This window comes from Orussus abietinus, unplaced genomic scaffold (assembly GCF_000612105.2).
Source record: "Orussus abietinus isolate OABI.00-Male unplaced genomic scaffold, Oabi_2.0 scaffold69, whole genome shotgun sequence".
Taxonomy (NCBI): domain Eukaryota; kingdom Metazoa; phylum Arthropoda; class Insecta; order Hymenoptera; family Orussidae; genus Orussus; species Orussus abietinus.
The window spans coordinates 250,536-256,535 of NW_019394275.1; positions in this window are offsets into that span (position 1 = coordinate 250,536).

The window sequence follows — 6,000 nt, forward strand, 5'->3', positions numbered from 1 at the left end:
TACTGTACACGCTAGTTTATACAGCGCACGGTGGGGCTGTGTCGTTATCAGGGCTGGAAAGAAAACATTTATAAAAAGATATTAAATCTCCTCTACCGCCCAAAATCGGAATTTCTAGTCCTAGACATTTCGGCACCTTTGTCACCGGTATTAACTGTTCACCTAACCCGCGTTAATTTCTCTCTGTCACGATCGAGACTTCGATAACGGTCCGCAGTTTCTTTTCCTTCTTCCCCGGCGCCATATTGGCGCGCGACAATTATCGACCACTTGCACGTCTTCTGACGTTTATTCCTCGATAACCGCCGGCTTTTCGATACTATCGAGTTCTTCAAGCCTATCCGGACGGTTATCGAGTTCTCGCCATCGCGGAGAGGGTCCTGAGGGGGCGAAAATCCTGATAACGAGATATAGCCTCGGCGTGCGCGAAGACTCGATTTCCAAGATGGCGGCCGACTCGGCGCGGGAACCGAGATAGGGCCGCTATAGACACGAGGAGGGAGAGAGAGGGGAAACCGGCCTCTTTGGGGTTCCTTTTTCAGTGTTTAATTAAAGGGGTAGGGACAAAGGAGAATGCGGTAACGGCTACCGGAGTGTGGCTGTTTTCGGATTCGCGCCCAAGGCCTGAGGCTTCTTCCGTCGAAGTGCGAGTCGCGTTCCTCTTTTGTTTGCGCGCCCCGAAACGCCGGCTCGTCGCCTCGGAATTGTTTTCCCTTTAACGTTTCATCGCTTGGAGTCTGCTCGAGAGCCCTTTTTTCCCCTAGTTTCCCCCGGGGGAAGAATTGCTACCCTCCGCGACGCCATGACGGCCCGGACTGGGATTCTTAACCTCGAAATCTATCCCAAGATCGAATTCTTTGACCTTCTTAATTGTTGTTTCTTCTCTCGAGGGCCCTTATTCCCTCCTAATTTCCGTTTTCGACATTGATAACCTGCCTATTCAGGTCTAACGTCGTATTGAATAAGGAATTTGATAAATGTCCGGGACGCGGTTGCGATACGAAAGTAATTAAAGATTTTGTTAATACTTTTTTAAGATGTAGCGTAAGGGCGGGGTTTTTAAATTGACTACGGGAGTCAAGTGGACGTTGGTTGGTTCGAGTTCTAATGACTATTTTAACTAGTTTTCGTATACTTAATAAGCTTTAACGTGTGTTAATACTTCTCTGTTGGTATATTATGGAATTGAAAAAGTACGCGTTCTTATTTTATTTCGTTAATTCTTACTTTATGAAGAGGAGAAGATTTTTAGGCGACGAGCATGAGTTTCCGCGGGGCGGCCATTTTGGAAGCCGACGAAATCGACCTCGAGATCGCGAGTGAAGTCTGCACCGAAAAAACGGCCTCCCGTTATCGGTCGGCTCGATACGTAGGTGTAGAAATATTATATACACGATATACATATATACTTACTCGTGCAACGATACGCATAAAGCTTGCGTAATTCCTCGATCCGGGGACTTGGGTGTCGAGTCGATTATTAACACAGCGGAAGTGCCTTCCCTTCCACTCACACCGAATCGCACACTTACACGCATACGGAGTCACGTGGGATAGATGAAGACTATTTCCGGTCGCTACGTATATACATATGACATGATCTAAAAAAGCCCCATATGTACATACGTACATGGCCGGAAAGGAACGTACTAATATTTCTGCGGGACACACACCACGTTTATATACCGAATACAGATTCTATATATATACACATATATACATACTACGTAATATTAATGTTGCATATAAGTGGCGCGCAACGAAGATTAAACAACATACTTTATTAAAACTACATATATCTATATATATAGATATGTGACTATCGAGAGAGAGAAAACATTACGATATAACATATACATGCATACAGGTAGTATTTATTATCGTGTACTGTACTGTCTCTAATCCTTCATATACATTGTTATATATATATATTATACACACGTACACGTACACGCGACACACAGGCCCATATATATATCGTATATGTATATATACAGATATATACATATATGAGTATGGTATCTATATCTCGAGTACACTACGTTGCGACTCCGGGCATGCAAATGCAAAGGCTTACGCATTCGTATTAGTGGAATTGCTTTCGGTAATTAATTTCCAGCCGACGACGCGGTGACGCGATGACTCGCGTAGTAGGTCCGCCATCTTGGAAAGTGCGCCGACTTTGCGCGTGCACGCTCACCGGAGTCCGCCAAGGAGTCAGCCAGTATTTGTAATAATAATGCTTGAGAAATGCATGAATATTTGTTTTATTAATGCTTATTCTTATTTCATCTCTTTCTATCGACGAGGAGGTCCCTCGCTCCCCTACCCGTCACCCTGCTGGCGCTTCCTATCAAAGTACGTGCCAGATAATGGGTACATACACGTGTACGTATTTTTACACGTGTGTGTATATTTCCCACAGTATCTGATATGTACACTGGACCTATGGCGGCCATCGCTCGTTTAGCCTTAACCTCTTGCTTCCTCTTGCTTCCTACGTAATGATATATCCTCCTCACTTCTTCACTGTATGACCTGGTGCTTGTTCTTTTACCTCCGCTCGGCATTGTGCATTGATTTTTAACGAGATCGCGTATGCAGCGTATGCAGTCGAGCCATAACCTAAAACTAATGTGGATGTAAGGGGAACTGAGGGTATCTCGCCATTGATGGAAAATTAAGCGAAATACTCAAACGGCACATTTCGGTAGGACGTCAAGTGGACCCGTAACTGACCTTGCCTTATGGTTTTTATTTATTCATAAATGTTTTTATTTCTTCATAAGTGTTTTTATTTATTCATTAATATTTTTATTTATTCATTAATATAAATAAAGGGGAGCGGAGTGATTTCATTTGTAGAGCTCAAATGCATTTTACAGTAAGGCTAAATTAATTCAATGTGGAAAGTGGAAAACCAATAGTGTAGTCAGCCACGGTGCACTTTACACTTTGATGCACTGAATCGGAACTTCTTTCTGAATTATTCGAATCTGATTGATTTGTCCCCACTTTTTACCCTCAGTTCGCTATTCTAATTCTGAGTTACTGGTTCCCTTCGACAGTTGCGTTACAGTTTGTATATGCTTTTATGCATTTATTCATGTTTATGTACGGATAAACATAGTTGTACTATCTTAGTATTTTTGGAAGTCACTGGAGGGGAATCAAACATTCTCCTTGTCGAGTACGGCTCGAATTGTTTTCTCTGCACATGCCTTAAAAATGATAGCAGGTGTCGCTATCAATATTCCTCGTTATCCTTGTGACACTAAATTAATTGTCGGTACAATTATTCTCGTCAAAAATTTAGCATCTGCAATGAGAGATCCCCCCGCGATTCGCGTCTTTCATAAATCCCACCTTCCCAGAAATCTCAAAATTTTCCCAGAAATCTCAAAATCTTCTTTCCAAGATATATTTTGCAGAAATATATTCCAGCAATCTTTGTAGAGGTATCTGAAATATCTCGGTCAGGTCATTGATAACAGCATCACAACAAAAATTGCAATTCTTTTCAAATTTTTGACTGCTGCTTATATAATAATACAAGACAAAAAAAATTCAATTTATTTAATGTTTTTGTGAATTCGAAGGCATATAAAAGTATACGATAACCGTCTACAATGCAATCCTTTTCGGTGTTTCATTTTTAATATGTTCAGTGGAATTGGCAAATCAGAATTGCGTCCTATAGATGAATTGTTTTCCTTCCCATCACCTTAGTATCATTTTTTTTCTCGGTATACTTCTTCAGTCCATTTTTTGCTCCTGATCATTGGTTCCAAAATTTCATGATTCCTGTCTCCATTCCTAAACCGCGACATCGCGACCGGGTCTCTCATCTTCCACCCCGCGTTCCCCAGGTCAAGCACACGGTCGTCTTCTGAGCCCTCTACAGTAGACCTTAGCTGCTTTTTGAGGAAACTCGTACACGGTAATTGAAATAGATGTAAAACAACGAGTCAGAGCGCCTCGCCTCATCCCCAGCCAGATCCCAAACCGCTTTTCCGCTTGAACGCGAAACGACGAACCGATTCCTGGACGTCCGAGGCTCGAAACGAGAATCGGACCGCTTCCATAACACCTTCGCCATCTCGGACCTCTTCCTCACCAGCCTCTTCAACTTCCACCTCATCAGCCTGTTCAAGCTCTTCCTTATCAGGCTCATGAACCTCCACCTCCGAAGCCTCATCAAGCTCTTCCTTATCAGGCTCATCAACCTCCACCTTCGAAGCCTCATCAAGCTCTTCCTTATCAGGCTCATCAACCTCCACCTCCGAAGCCTCATCACCCTCTTCCTTATCAGGCTCATCAACCTCCACCTCCCAGCCACATCAAGCTCCACCTCATCAGCCTGTTCAAGCTCTTATCAGGCTCATCAACCTCCACCTCCCAGCCTGATCACCCTCTTCAACCCGGACTGTATCCTTCCCAACCAACACTCTTCAGCAATCGCCACCGGACAAGCCCGGCTTCCCAGAGACGAGGTCCAGGAAAGCCCAAGACTTCTTCTGGGGTTCCGTAACGATAACGACCCGAGTCAAAAGAGATAAGGACAGCCCCAGACTGGAACTCTCCGATGATAACGACGCGAGTGAAAAAAATATACCGAAGATCAGAAAAGATCGGCTGGTTGCTCGGAAGATGAGCAAGGATGGACCTCGACTGCCGATGGACTTCTCGCCACCCTCCACCTCCCACTCCCCCCGGGTCGCTATCACGCCTCGTATTCGAGCTTCGGTTGTTTCACGATAGTAGAGCTCTGCGAGTACCGCCATTCGCTTCCGCACTCGAGTACTCTAGTGCTTAGAGCTAAAGTAAGCACGTGGGAGTGCGTCGAGCTTCGGCCACAGAACCCTGACGACTTCGAAGAAGAGTGCCACCTCGCTCGGAAGTGACGGAGAGGATCGCTAGAGACCGATTGGGGGAGACTAGTTGTCCAAGTCGAGAAAGCCCACTCGTTAACCCTTTCTTCAGGACCGACTCCTCCGTACTGGAGACAACTATAGAACCCAGCCATTAGCCAAACACCTAAATCCCGTTTTATAAAACGCTACCAAGTGGCCGAATCTCCCTTGGCTTTGTCTTACAATCCGGCTAATCAGTTATCAAGCGACCAGACGTTTTGTTAAATCACTATAGAGAGGCATGCTTTTTACAGAACACTACACAACAACCAGTACACACTTTCCCGGTGATGGACCATCTTAAATCCGATATTTCCCGAGTCTGGTTGTTGCAGTGGTGGTGATTACTGCAATCGGCTTGTCACTTCCATTCTGATTATAGTTAGTGATAGGAACTATACTGTTACGCGATGCTAACTACCGTCAGCTTTGGTAGCCACTGCGGGTCTTATAAGTGAAGACTCGGATCAGCGTTAGGAACGAAAGGGTTAAGGGGCTCCGAGTCTGATATACCTCCTCGCCGGCACTCTTTTTCAAGACCGAGAAACAGTGCACAGCTAGACATTACCAGTTCTTGCAGCTTCGTTGCATCCAGGCTTACTTGTGCACGCTGGATTCCGATTGGCGGACTGTTGGAGTGGACGCGCCTCCGACGGAATCTAGCCCGAGTAGTTTGCGCTGCTAGTTCCCAATGTGTCCACCAGGTGAGGAGGCCTACAGCCACGCTTGATCTTCGTCGCTACCACTTCTTTATTTCCGCCGACGACTCGCCTAAGTACATCTCTACACCTCCGGACTCCAACCACGCGCCGGGCTAACCTCTCCGCGAGAGTGGCGCCATCTAGGAGGAAGACGCCGCGACCTACGCCTTACTTTCGCTTGGCCCCTTAAGGAGATCTGAAGAGGTCTCGTTTGTGACACTTTCCTCCGAACCGAGTGCACCGAATCATATCAAACTTGTCAATATGAATATAGAAGCTATAAAGAAGGTCCTGACACGGGTATAATTTCAATTTTTAAAAAATTTGTTTATAGATACTCTCAAAATTTTGTATAACAAAATGAAACTTTATGTGGTTCAAGACCT